The sequence below is a fragment of the Ambystoma mexicanum genome, chromosome 2q, assembly GCF_040938575.1.
Source record: "Ambystoma mexicanum isolate Mex_15411 chromosome 2q, UKY_AmexF1_1, whole genome shotgun sequence".
Lineage (NCBI taxonomy): Eukaryota > Metazoa > Chordata > Amphibia > Caudata > Ambystomatidae > Ambystoma > Ambystoma mexicanum.
This window is the reverse complement of record NC_090924.1, coordinates 1,108,510,192-1,108,525,120: the sequence shown is the minus strand read 5'-3', so window position 1 is coordinate 1,108,525,120 and position 14,929 is coordinate 1,108,510,192. Positions and strand designations below refer to the sequence as shown.

Sequence of the window (14,929 nt, the reverse complement as noted above, 5' to 3'; positions counted from 1 at the left end):
ATTTTTCTCTTATTTGTTTTGCTAGACCATAAGCCATTAGTATTTTGCATTAAATAAATTAATTCCCATAAAAGAAAAACAGAGTATCCGACACGTGAAGGGTTACAATAGGCCGTGCGTAACTGGAGATTCACGGGTGGCATTCTTCTTTTTCTTAGAATTAATATAGTTTAAATAAAACCAATCTGTCATTTTAAAACCAAATTTCTGCTTTTCTCTGTTCCATTTTTCTCAAAAATGCCTCTCATTCAAACTTTCAAAACTTCCTCATTTTAAAGCTAGAGACTTAATGTCAACTCTGGGTTAAACCTTAGACCCTTAGCTACATCCACAACCAAAAAACACATCCCACAACAGTGTATTTGACCCATTTTTATTAAAGTTTGCATAGTGAAAATTAGGCGGGAATTCACATTTTTGCAAAGGTTTTACACGTGTGTTTCCCATTCTAAGTATTTCTAACTTTCCATGCTGATTTAAAGTGTGTATTATTGCTCATATTGTAGCTTATGTTTATTAGGACCTTTTCAGTGTTGCTCCCATAGGAATCTATATCAATTTGAGGATCTTTGCACACTTTTCATTGTTTTTCTAAGCCATTTTCAACTGTCATTTAAAAGTGTACATTTCCAAAATGTTTTTCCCTCTTGTTTGTGGAGGGAAGATTGCATTCAAACCTTAAGCACTGTTTTCTATTCCTGAACACCTGCTGCTTACTTACATCTGTGTGGAATTGCTCATTTGTGAATTAAGAGCTTTGCATGGGGAAATCTTAACCTAAGCGCTATCTTTTCACAAGCCAAAACAGTTCTTTTCTCTGCGATTTACATTCTGTGTTGCTAAAAAGTGAATTCAACTGCCTTACTTATTTTCTGATTTATATTATCACCACATTGGTGATTTCTGCCCCATATATTAAAACTTGTGTTTGATTTGAATTTTAAATATATAAATATTTACCTTTACCAACCTGCCTGATTCCTGGTCCATTGTGACCTGTGGCGTATTTTGAGAAGGGTGTGATATGAGTGGTATATCACTAAGAATATTGAACCTATAGACACAATAAATAAGTTTCTCATGTGTGCATTGCATGCTAGGCTGAGAACCGGGTGTATTGCCTCATTGAAATCCTTAACAGATTTGGGGGCTCGTGCCGTGATTTTGAGTTGGAGTTACCACCTGTGACAGTCTAGCAGAGCAGACTAACCTGCAGGGTACAGACACCTTCTGTGGTTGGTGTACTGTGCTACACTGTACAAGCACCTCTCAAAATAAATACTCCAAAATCAGGCCAGGTTGTAAAAGTAAAAAGTAAATCCACCCTAAAATAAGTCATAAGGAAATTGATATTTCCAAAATGGTGATCCCAGTAGAAATTAATATGGCTAGGGAACACCTGCACAAACTGTTTGTCAGGGGTGAGTGGCCCAAACAGAATGAACAGGTATGGCTGCAGGAAATCAAAGAACAGGTCACTGCCATGGACCTAGATAAATGGCAGGACAAGGGCCCATTACACCAAGCTCTTAGTGAACTGTACATGGCACCAAAAGCTAAAGCGGAGCAGAGTAAAATTCCCAGAATATCGGCCTACCTATACCTTCACATAGGAGTAATGCAGGAAAAGCATGCTGAGAACATAGTTCTGGCAAAGAATCAAGTGGAAACATTAGAAAGAATCGAGACTGATCTAGACTCTGCAGGGCAAAGGCTACAGAAGAGCCAAGAATTAGAGACAGAAGCTAGGCAGTGTATTACCAAATTAAGAGAAGATCTGGCTCTCCTACAGCAAGAAAAGGCAGAACAAGACACTCAATTACAGGCAGGGAAAGGAGTGTAGGGAAAAGGTTGACTCTCTGCAAGAGAGTCACCAGAGGTTAAATCAACAGATAAAATATAATAGAGCCTGCGCAGAACAGATAGTCACCTTACAAAACAGATAGAGACCTTGGAAGAGGAGAATAATAAATTAATTATTAAAGACCTCCACACTCAAGAGGAACTTGATGGGGAGCGCCAGAAATCCCATGTATTTAAAAAACAAAAGGATGACCTGGCTGAACAGAGGGGCACCCTAAGTCAGGAGAGGGACGCCTTAAACCAGGAAGTAAGCCAATTAAAAACTAAGCTAGAGGAAAGAAAGCTGGCCCTCCAGGAGCTCATATGAGAAGTTATTAGAGCACACCAGGCGGGTGGAGGATGCTATAGAAATGAACAACCAGACCAATGGCCCAGTATTTCAAAACCAGGCAGCAAACGCAGAGAGACAATGAGGCACTCTGTGAAAGGAAGGATGAGCTCATAAACAGATAGCCATGCAAGAACGAATTATTGAGACCAGTAAGGCCCTGATAGAGGAACAAAAGATTCCTATTTTGGCATATCACCAGGGAATAGGGGCTGAAAGAGAAGAGATGGTGAGGGACAGAGAAACCCCTGATCCTCCCATACGGACCCCTGTACTCAGGGACTCTAATCCCTTCAATGCAATGAACTCTGCCACTTTCATGTCCACAGGCTCTCATGAACCAGGGGCCATGGGGATGGTAGACGTCAACAAAATGGGTAAGATGGGACTGACAGATCAGCGCCTCCCAGAAATTGATGGACGGGCGTCTCTGGACACATGCCCAAATGTTAGGGCTAACATCTCAGATCAGGAAGGCTCCTGTGAGGGGAGAATCAGGGAACTGGATCCACAAAACTGCTGCCTTCCCAGAGATCAGTCTGTTAAATTTGGTGGGGAACTCCAGGAAATAAAGCCCAAAAAGAGTATCGTAAAGACCTCTTCTCCGGTAAGGCAGTTGGGGGAGGGGGTACTCCGCCAATCCTGGGAGCAGGGGAAAGTCAGAAGATTCTTCTGAACACCACAGGCATCAGGAAACTAGCCCTCCACATGCTGCGAGCCCTTCTCAAGCATGCAGAATCAGGGAGTGCCTAGAGAATAAGATATCCACCTCCATTAGTAGTGCCTTTGAGTCAGAGGATGAGTGGACACAGGTGACTAAGACCGAAAAGGCCAACAAAATCAAGAGGGCTACACAAAAAGATCTCCTGAAGCAGATCAAGGCCATAAGGAGTGCTATAACTCCCTATCACAAAAATGCTAAGTATTCATTCTGGGAACACCTTGAATTATACGAACAGATGATGGATACTTTTCAGCTGAAAGATAGTCAGAGTTGCATCCAATATGTAAAATGAACATTCTCCCCTGAGTACTCCAGCTTCTTTGCGGGGCTGGAGGATCAGAACCACTCAAGATGGTCCACCTACAGGGCGGCAATCTTAAAACACTTCTCTGTCCATAGAAATCCACAAGAGGCCCGCAAGGCGGCCTACAATCAGCAGTGTGTGGAAGACCAGGCCCCACATGAATTTGTGCAAGAACTTAAACGTGCTTTTGCGCAGACCACCAGGAGGGTGCGCACATACATTAACACTTTTTTCCATGCACTCCAAATACATCATGACCCAGCTGGTGAGGGAATTCCATGAGAAGAGATCACTGGACTGGGTCATGGAACAGGTGACCCCTATTTATGAGGTGCAGAAACCTGTAGATAGTAAGAACACCAATAAAAACCCCAAATCAGTCAACACCCCTGCTGCTGCTAAGGTGGCGGAGGTGAAGGTTGCCCCCATTTTAGATCTGGAGATGGGGGGCCTAAAAATATACCTGCAAAGAAACCCATCCAATCAAGGAACCAGGAGGCCCTTGGGCCAATCCCAAACAGGTAGTCAGTGAGGTAATCCCACAAATGGGACCCCTAACTACTCTGATTGTATTAGCCCCTGATACAAGGGCAACAAACACATCCTGGGGTATGTGTGGACTCCCCCATTGCAAGGAGGGGGATTCAACCAGGTAGGTACCAATGCAGGAAACTGCCCTCCTAACTTTCCCCAGGAGGGCAGTAATCCCCCAAATGCCGGGCTGGGCTTCTTTCCCTTGTATCCTCAAAGCTTCAACCCACAAAACAACCCTCCATTCTTTCCCCACTTTCCTGAGCCCAGACAGCCCAATCTGGGAGAGGGGAGGCCAAGGGGGGAGGGTTACCCAAACTATCCAAACCCAGGGTATTATGGGAGATGGGATAGTTACCCTTCCTGTGATCCACCTAGGATGGACCAGAGACCCCTGTACCAGCCAGAGCAGGTGTCCCAACTGCAGTGCCAGGTCCAGAACTTGTCCCAGGATCTGGATCGCATGTTGAGGGCTCAACAGAACCCTCAGATGAGCATGGCGGCTCAGAACTCCACAAACCAAGGGTTTGGTACTCCAGAACAATGACGGGGGAAGGGGGGTGTAAAGCCTTAGAGGAAGCTTCCTTCCCCACTTGTGAAAAGCCCCTGGAAACCCAGGAACCGGAACCAAAATCTCCTGCCCCTGAAGGTCTGCAACCTAAGGAACAGAGGGCGGGTACGAGAAATAAAGGACCTAAAAAGACCCATTTTGTGGAGGAGGTTAGTGTCCTCCAACTTGAAGGAGAGGGGTCCTGAGAGGACTCTGGGAAAAAAGGTCTTCTCCTTCAGGGATGGGGGAACTCCTCCCAAAGAAAAATGGGTCCTGAGAGATCCTAATGAAGAATGGGTAAATGTGGGGACTGAGTTAGAACCGCCCATCATTGAACCCCAGAATGATAAGCCAGAAAAGCACCTTGCCCAAACCTATTCTGGCACTGCCTCCAAAAATGGGGGGGGGTGGCCCAGAATCAGAACCAGGGGAGCCCAAAACTCCCCCAATATTCAACTGTCATATTTTTCTTACAGATCCCCAAGCTCCCACACAGAATCCTGCCCAAACTATCCCTTTGTCAGAATCAAAAACAAAGAAACTAACCCACCAACTGGCCCAAAATGCACATTATCTTGCCCCATTGAGGAGAAGGAGGGAAGATGTTGTACAAGGGCAATGTTCATTTTTGGCACTGGTGGACACTATATCCCAAGCCACTCTTCTGTCAAAGAGAGCCTTTAATCAGCTGAATACAGGAAGGGGGAGAGATACCAGATCCCTCTCACCCCTCTTCCTGGACAACTTCAGAACTTCGATGGGAAGGAAATTCCTGTTGAGGGGACTGCGGATTTGGAAATTAAAATTGGGCGACACAAGGTGAAACACCCGGTCACAGTCGTGATTCCGCAGGGCACACCATGTTTTCTGGGGAATGACATCCTGCGCAGATTGTCTCCCCTAATAGACTGTGTAAACAAGGTCCTCTGGACCCAGACTAACCGACCAATAAAATTAAAACATAGTATCAACCATGTTAGTTTAAATGGCATATGCCACATGCTTGAACATAAACAGGAGCACATTGAGTTCCATTTTCAAAACAACCAAATCCCTGACGTGACAGTAATTGCAGTAGGACAGCAAACTGCTGATGGGAATTCCTCTCTATTTCCGAAAATCAACCATCCTTCCAGTTTTAAGTGGCATTCCACACTGGAAGGAAACACTCTGAAATTCTATACCAATTCACAATCAGAAAATCCCACTTCCATAGTCCAAAATGATGAGAAACCAGCTCAATGTTCAGCTGACATTCAGAAAATTAGAAAACAGTTGTACATCCCTATTCAGTTAAATGAGGGGAAGGACTCTGTTCTCTCCTGAGTGTGCGTGAACAACGGTAAGAGCTTCCTCAGCGAAGCCACGTTCCGAAAACTCTCAAAAGATCCACCCATTCCCACATTTAAATGATAGACAAATGGGAAATGGACCTGGAAACTCCCAATTCTGACCATCTCCTGCCTAGCAGGTGTATGCTCAAAATTTCTATAGGCAACAAAAGTATAGTACATAACTGTTGGGTCGTGTGAGATTCTCCTGCTGCATTTTATTTAGGCAGTGACATTCTCAATGACTTTGTAATTAATTTGGACCTGATAAAATTCAAAGCCTGGTCCCGATTAGGGGGTAATCCCCTGGAATTTGATGACTCAGAAAAAGCATTTCGGTCAGCTCAATTGCTATTGTATGCAGTTGAAGTTCAAATTGGAGAGGAAGTCACCATCCCAGGGTGGACACGACTAGTCCCACTTGAAGTAAAAATTAAAAGAGGACAGAAACTGCAAAATCCTGCCACATATGTTCACCTCAATGCCCATCTTCCACAGCAAGGTTTGGGGTTAAACCCAACACGATCAGTCAACATAGAACACAACACCATTCCAATATTGGTGGATAGCAGCGACCTTCACAGGATCACTCTGGGCGCAAGCACCATTATTAGAATGGCAGTTGATGACTGACATTTTTCCATAGATTTAGGTAATGAACTGATAGGACCAATCCCCAATGACTGTTTTGACAGTGATAGCGACAATGACACAACACCAGACAGGATCTTCACACGGCATGGGGGGAATTTCCTGGTGTACTCCTCCTGCCCTTATGGTAAGGAAGAGGTGACCTGTGACTTCAGGAGGGATGAGGTGACCATAGGGATGAAGTCCATAAGGACTGCCTTCCCTGCCTGAAACCATCAGTCCAGGTCAATACTTTAACCAGGGACTTCTCCACCCAGCTGGAGGAGGCCACTGAGATAGCCAAACCAGAAGTCTTTCCAGGCTTCAGGCAGATGGTTGAAGAGAGAGTCAACCTAGCTGATGCCTTTGAGACTCTGGAGCAATAGCAAAAGTTGAAACAAGTTTTCTAAGACTTTCAGGATCTCTTTGCGGTGGACTCATGACTGTGGTCGTACCGAAATCCATACAACAACAATTCCCATGGACCCTGGCATGACTCCAGTGTTTGTGAAGCAATCCCACTTGCCTTTCGCATCCATGGAGTCCCTCACAGAAATAATTAAAAACCTTGAGTCCCGTGGGATAATTCGTCCAGTCCACAGCACCTTTCACAATCCGGTGCTGGGGATTTTAAAACCGAAAGGCCAGTCCATACTTCCCGATGGCCTCTTCCCTACATTGACCAAGGGCTGGCCCAGATCCAGTGGTCAAAGGTATTCACTGCCATTGACCTGACCAATGGGTACTGGACTGTACCTGTCAGTAGGGAGGACCTATACAAGCTGGCCTTTACCTTCGGGGGCAGCAGTACACATAGACCCGGACTCCCTTCGGATACATCAACTCCGGATATGAATTTAATATCTTTTTACACAAGGCCATGCCCGACTTTGGTGAAAGGGGTAAACTGGCCTATGTAGATGATGTTTTGATCAAAAGCTCAACTGTTGAGGAACACATAGAGGAAATCTGTTATGTTCTGACACAGTTGAGGGTTGCTGGAGCAAAACTATCTTTCCAAAAGGCAGTGGAATCACTCCTGAAACTAAAAGACCCCACAACTCTGCGTGAGCTAAGGAGCCTCTTTGGACTGACTCATTTCAGCAGAAAGTTAATTGAGGATTACGCAGAGATCACAATACCTCTGATCCATTTGTTGAAGGGGGGGTCAAGTGGGAGTGGGGTCCAGAACAAGCCGAGGCAGTAAAGCAACTCAAAAGAAGCCTCTCACAAGTGCCTTGTCTAGCTTACCCTGTCAAAAACAAGGAGTTCTTCTTAGAGACAGGGTTCTCAAATACATGCTTGACTGCAGTATTATACCAAAAGCATGACAAGATCAATAAAGTCATCTCCTATGCAAGTAAAACTTTATCCTCTGTGGAGGATAAATTCAACGATTGTGAGAAGGCACTCCTGGCAACGGTATGGGCATTGAAAAATTACCGCCCGTTCATCCAGGGGGAACACATCATAGTGGAGACTCCACACCAGCCTCTGCAATATCTTCAAAGTGACAGAATCCGGGCTGGAAATGTGAGTAATTCCCGAATTACTTCCTGGATTATGTCAATGCAAGACTTTCCTGTGGAGGTCAGATATGGCCAAAACAAGAAGAGTCCCCTCGCGCAAGCAATGGCTGACTTGCATGATTGTGCCAGAGAAAACTGCCTCGAGGACGAAAGTCTTAAAATCTAGGACAACATGGAGGCGTACCTGAATTCCCCGCACAAAGTCTATGAAGAAGACAAGTGCTAGGGAATGCCCGCTGTCTATGTGGATGGGTGCTCCTACCAGGTTGACAACAACAGGGAAAAGGAACTAGTGGCCGGCGTGGGGAATGCCTGCGTGAATGATGCCCCAGAACCCCCCGCCGGGTACAAAATCGGTCCCCGTAGTAGTCAGGTGACAGAGCTGATGGCAGTTCATCAAGCAATCCTCACTGCTGTCCAACACCAACTCCACAAACTGGTCATAATCATGATTCAGATTATGTTTGGAACGGTTTCGTGGAGCACCTGGTCAATTGGAAGACCAGAGGCATGCTATGTGCTAACAAACAAACCACTAAAACATGGAAACTGAATACAAAATGTTGATGATCTGGTCACCTCTAGTTGGATGACCATCTACTGGAAAAATATCAAGGGTCATTCCAAAGTAGAGGGACCAGACAAAACTGGAAATGACTTAGCTGATCAGCTGGCCAAAATCAGAGCCATCCAACGGGATTTCCTTGAGATTGAGTCCCTGTTGGGGGAAACCCAGATCACTGCAATCACTAGGTCCCAGATAAATGCTCACAATGAACTCTCACCTGCCCAGTGGAGTAAGGAAACCCCAGATGCTGATTTAATCATGGCTCAAAAAGGTGATCTAATTATTGGTAAGTTTTATCAGCACATTGAGGACCCTGAGAACTTTCCCGATGGATAATGATTGCATTGGGAAGGACCTCAGGGTGTTCATGAAATGTTCAAAAATGTTCCAAATCCAAGACGGGTTGTTGGTGAGGAGATCCATATCTGTCTGTGACCAGTGGGTGGTCCCTACCTCATTCCGAAGCCTGATGCTAAGTCACGCCCATGATGTGGCCACAGCCAGTCATCAGGGTTTTCACACTACATTAGAAATCTTGCCAGAGGTTGCATACTGGCCACACATGGGTCATGACCTTAATCAATACTTGAAGGGGTGTCTTGTGTGTGCACAATTTCAGCCAACATCACTAACACGTCGTGTTTCCCTCCAAAAGAGGGGGATGACACTGCCTTGGTCACATTTACAAGTACATTTCATCGGGCCCATTATCCACTCCTCTAGGGAGAACAAGTACATGTGAACCGTATCATGCTTGTTTACTAAGTGGGTGGAATGTCTCCCGGCCCCAAATTGCAAGGCAGAAACAGCAGCTGCCCCGATGATCAATCACATCTTCTCGTGTTTTGGACTACCCCAAAGGATTGAGTCAGACCGAGGTAGTCACTTCACCAGCGAAGTGATGACACAGATGTAGGAGATACTGGGGGTAAAAAGGAAACTACACATTGCATACCGCCCCTCGAGTGGTGGAGTTGAGAGGGACAATAAAACCATTGTGAGCATATTAAAAACATTTGAGGCAGACTCTGGGCCAAGTTGGGATATTCAATTACCCCTTGTCCTGATGGACATCAGATCTACCCCTTCTTATGCAACTAAAATGTCTCCATTTGAGCTGATGACTGGACGAAAGATGGCTCTACCCCAGCATCTGCTCTATAGAACCCAAGAGCAGGCATTGATAAATGTCTCCACAATTCATGTGTATGTTGAGAATCTGAGAAAACACTTTCAACATGCTTTTGCATATGCTCAGCGGAATCTAGAAAGATCTGCAGACAGTATGAAGACCCACTATGACCTTAAGACAACCAAAAAGGAATATCAAGTAGGAGACAGAGTCTACTTGTACAATTTCCAAAGGAACCAAGCCAAGGAGCGCAAATATTTGCCCAGCTGGCGGGGACCTTTTGAAATTGTGGACAAAATCTCACCAGTCGCCTACAGAATCCGCATCCCCAAGGGTGATTTGACAGGAGAAGACAAGTGGGTCCACATCAATCAGCTAATGAGTTGCCATCCCAGGCATACTTTGCGGCAAATAGAAGAGCCTACAGAAAACCCATAGGGAGAGAATGATGAAACCTAGGAAAATTTGAAATTGTCATTAAATGCATGCGTGCAATATTGTAAATTGTCACTGAATGCATATGTATATCCCACTGCTGTCATCACTATTGGTGGGCAGTAGTGGGAACATTTCCATAACTGGGTTATGTTCTGTTTTCTAGTATTGGCAATAAGTGTACCTAATCACCAAGGAGGACCTCCTCGGGCAACCGGGGGAAAAACCAAAGAGATCCGGAGTGTCGCTCCACACACCAGAAAAGAAAGCATCAGAGAAGATTGGGTCTCGTTCCTACTCCATCCAGAGCTAGCGAGGAGAGAGTGTTGCATCATTTGCTGAGGGAAGAAGAACCTACACCTGAAGAAACCTGTGTTCTTCACATGGACAGAAAAGAAGAATCCCACATGCCCGACTTCCCCACGACTGGAAGTCAAGCCAAAGTCGGGGGGCTTCTGTGGGACATTTTGACCCATTCCAATGTGCCCCGCTGCATCACTTTACAAATGGGGAAGGAAACAGCCAAATATGGATCTGCAAAACCGTGTTTGGGTCACAAACAAGGAAAGGCTGCACCCCTGCCACATACAGTCAAAGTGGGGTGAAAACAGAGTTATCACTGCAGGAGCATGTCAGTGGACTTTGTTACATTCAACATGGAGCAAGGCATCAGAATTGTCCTGAAAATCGAAAATGCCTTTTAAAATGCAGCTTTGCAACCTTCAAAGTGCTGTTTTTGGCACTAGATTCATTTATTTTCCAGTGAATCATTGAGAGTAAAGAATTACAGATCATCCAGTGCGGCTCAGAGGGGCCGGGCCTCATTGACTGACAGCAGCTAAGAAATGTATCTCATGAATAACCAGCCCAACAACATTTGTTTTCAGTTCCACTGGAAAAATGCGGCTAAAAATGGCAACATGTAACAATTTCAACTGTACAGACAGAAACTTCAAATAAAGGTTGGATACATTTATCCAGACTGCAAGACAAATCCCAGCACTGAAGGAAAGAACTGGTGCTGAATAAAATGTGTGTGCTGCTGAGGAAAATATGAATTAAAAGACTCAGTAATGTGCTTTTTCCAGGAAGGAAGTGCAAAATCGCTCGTTTTTAAAGCATGTTTTGTTTAAAGGCCTAATTCTGTAATAAATGTCAAAATCCACCTATAAACTGTGTTCAATTTATGTGTTTTAAGGAAAGATGTAGATAAATTAATGTTAAAACACAGTCTTGAGTTAATTAACTATTTAATTCTGATCTGATAGCCTCAGCCTAGGAATGGGTAACACCTCACTGCTGGCAGGAAAGGACTAATTGCTGCTGAGAGGTTTTCGCATACTCATGACAAAAAACTCATCAGACTTTCGTCTGGGCCCCAGCCAAAGACAATGGCAGGCTTGAACACTCATCCCCACAGGGGAGGGGCCGGAAACATCCCTCTCAATGAAGAGGACCCCCACCCTGATCACAGGAATTTGACAGCTGTTGCCAGTTGAAAGAAAAGTAAAAGAAAAATGCTACGGACTTTTGGTGGTTAAATGCCTATTTGTAATTAAGCTTTAAAGACTTTTAACTTTGCCACAAGGAGGATAAATCTAAAAGATGGTAGTTATAAATCTAATGTTATGCTCTTTCTTTGAATACGTGATTGAACCCTGTACTCTATAAGGAAGAAAAGTTATACAAAAACATTAATTGTGCAAAGACTATTGATGCTGCAAATCTAATATTGTATACCATGTTCTAGGGGTGATTGCACAGATATGTACCGAATTAGGAATTGTTAGACCAAATCTTTATGATTAAAATTGATAGAATTACACAGAAAGACAAAGACAGATCTCACTGACTGGGAGTTGGACGTAAAAGTAACCCACAACATATGTAATGTATGTGTCCAATTTTATTAGAGGGCATAATTAAAGAAATGTGTATTTGTGGGAAAGTTAAATTTTGGTCCTAATAACTGTGGGAGTTTTCCAAGTCACATCATAAAATATGACAGCCCTTTCTGGCTTCCAACCAGAAAAAGGCAAGTGCCTTTGACCTATCAGAGTCTTGTGGGTGTGGGTTGTAAGTCTGCCTCTACCATTAACTGAGTGATGTCACTTGGCATGATAAATAAGGGAACCTCACAAGACACAGACTGATTCCTGACTCTATCCTGATTTCCGCGTGGCTTCCTGTTCCAGAATTCTTCATCTTGTACTGATTCCAGACTTCTTTGAAAAGCCAAGGCCTCAGCATTTGCTGAACTCTTTTCAGCTAGGCCCAAATACTGAACCATCCCAAACTTAAGGGAATCCAGTCTGGCTTGCTACCATTAAGGCTTGCCTGCTGAAACTCGCCATTCCACTGATCTACAGTGTTCAGCAACCAGAAGGGCCAAAGCAATCCAGTCCAATTGACCAGCACACCCAGCTGACCATCCCGCCAGAAGTGCCTTGCTGTCTGTAGACCCGATCCGTGATGACCAGAACCTGACGGTCCAATCTAAATTTACAGTGGACTGTAGCTAAAAACACGAATCATAGTAAACCATAGCATATCTTGTCGTATCCTCTCCACATCTCTCACCCTATCCCATCTTTAACTTAAGAACCTTTAATATTATCAGAACCATTCTTGCAACCCTGTTTATAATCCCTAGTGTTAGTGCAGATTTTTCTCTCATTTGTTTTGCTATACCATTAGCCATTAGTGATTTGGCTTAAATAAAGTAATTCCCATAAAAGAAAAACTGAGTATCCGCCACGTGAAGGGTTACAATCGGCCTTGCGTAACTGTGGATATTCACGGGTGGCATTCTTCTTTTTCGTAGCATTAATATAATTTAAATAAAAAACAATCTGTCATTTTAAAACCAAATTTCTGCTTTTCTCTGTTCCATTTTTCTCAAAAACACCTCTCATTCGAACTTTTCATAACTTCCTCAGTTTTATAGCTAGAGACTTAATTTCAACTCTGAGCTAAACCTAAGACCCTTAGCTACATCGACAACCAAACACTGGGGCGGGAATTCACATTTTTGCAAATGTTTTACACATGTGTTTCCCATTCAAAGTATTTCCAACTTTCCATTCTGATTTAAAGTGTGTACTATTGCTCATATTGTAGCTTATGTTTGTTAGGAACTTTTCAGTGTTGCTCCCATATGAATCTATATCAATTTAAGGATTTTTGCACACTTTTCATCGTTTTTCTAAGCCATTTTAAACTGTCATTTTAAAAGTGTAAATTTCCAAACACGTTTTTCTCTCTTGTTTGGGGAGGGAAGTTTGCATTCATACCTTGTGCACTGTTCTCTATTCATGAATAGCTGCTGCTTACTTACATCTGTGTGGAATTGCTCATTTGTGAATTAAGAACTTTGCAGGGGGAAATCTTAACCTAAGCGCTATCTTTTCACAAGCCAAAACTGATCTTTTCTGTTTTTTACATTCTGTGTTGCTAAAATGTGAATTCAACTGCCTTACTTATTTTCTGATTTGTATTATCACCACATTGGTGATTGCTACCCCATATATTAAAAATTGTGTTTGATTTGAATTTTAAATAAATACATATTTATCTTTACCAACCAGCCTGATTCCTGGTCCATTGTGACCTGTGGGTATTTTGAGAAGGGTGTAATATGAGTGGTATATCACTCAGAATATTGAACCTATAGACACAATAAGTATCTCATTTGTGCATTGCATGCTAGGCTGAGACCGGGGAGTATTGCCTGATAGAAATCCTTAACAGTCCCTTCCTGCCCACAAGGCCACCACCCTTATGGTGATCTATTGGACTATGACCTGGCTGATTCCTCTGTGTGATTACAAGTCACTCAGGCTTAGGTTGTGAGGGTTGTCAGTATGTTCTTCCTCTTAGACTGCCCATTAATCCTTAGATGTCATGTTTAGGATTTGAGATCTAACGACATCTATAGGCCGCTTGTGAGATTCACAGTACGGTAGCTGTGGCACTTATAATGAGCTCCGAGTCATCCTATCGTCATTAATGCAAGCATTAGTTGGAAAGTGTAATTTAAACAAGGTTTTAAGCCATGGTTAGGAGGAAAATGAGTTCCAAGTTAGCAGCAGATAACTTCCAGGGTGGCCATCTTGTTTGAATGCCGGCACACCGCCAGCTGTTATCTTGCACACTGCCAGTTTACAGAAGGAGTTCAGGCACGGTGGTAGGAGTATATTGGTATGCCATGACCTAGACCCCCAAACTATATAGAGGTGGAAGTGGCCGCAAGATCTCCAGAAGGAGCTTGTGAGCATGAATGTGCAGGCGACAGCGTGGCAGCCACACAGGTTTTTGATTTCTTGAAAGGGCAATGTTTCTTTGTTTGGACAGGTGGGCACAGCTAGAGCCGTAATTGATGCAATCCATTCTGGAAGAGTCTTTGACGTGCACTGGTTCTCCCTGCTGCTGTGAAGGTGACTTGAAGGTCTGTTTCTGAGGCTGGGATGCCCTACGAATGTGTGGTCCTCGTTGTGTACTTACATTCTAACCTCTGGACCATGCTGTTCACTGCTATGTTATGAATGGTGGGAGGGGAGTCGGTGGATACATGGAGGATGTTTTGTGATCTAAGTGCTACCTAGCCCCACCCCTTGTTGTTGTCATTTGAGCATTTCGTTGTGGTTTTTGTAGGCCATTGGTCGGTGAAATATTAAGTGGTGTGTATTTGATTAAAGTATGATGTGTGGATATGCATTGTGCTTTATTTGCTGGATGCAACCTGACCCTGGGCAATCCAATGAATGATTACAGAATTGAAAACCACTGGAACGTAAGAGATGACATAATGACTGTTCTTTTCTAATTTATTTGTGGAAATGGTTAAGTTTCCATAATAGTACAAGTTACACCAGGAAATAGTTGCAGAACGTGGGGAGATCTGACAATTTGGAGCACACCATCTAGAGCAGGGGGCAGAGGGCCAAGTACAGCTAAATCCTTCTTGGAATTCTGTAAACGAGAACCAGCATCAAGGTAATCGAT

At 43.8% G+C, this 14,929-nt stretch overlaps 1 long non-coding RNA gene across 1 annotated transcript in view; it reads right to left on the bottom strand.

Moving 5' to 3' along the window:
- LOC138569972 (uncharacterized) overlaps window positions 1–14,929 on the bottom strand; it is a 269,143-nt gene that overhangs the window by 249,980 nt on the left and 4,234 nt on the right. The window lies entirely within an intron of this gene.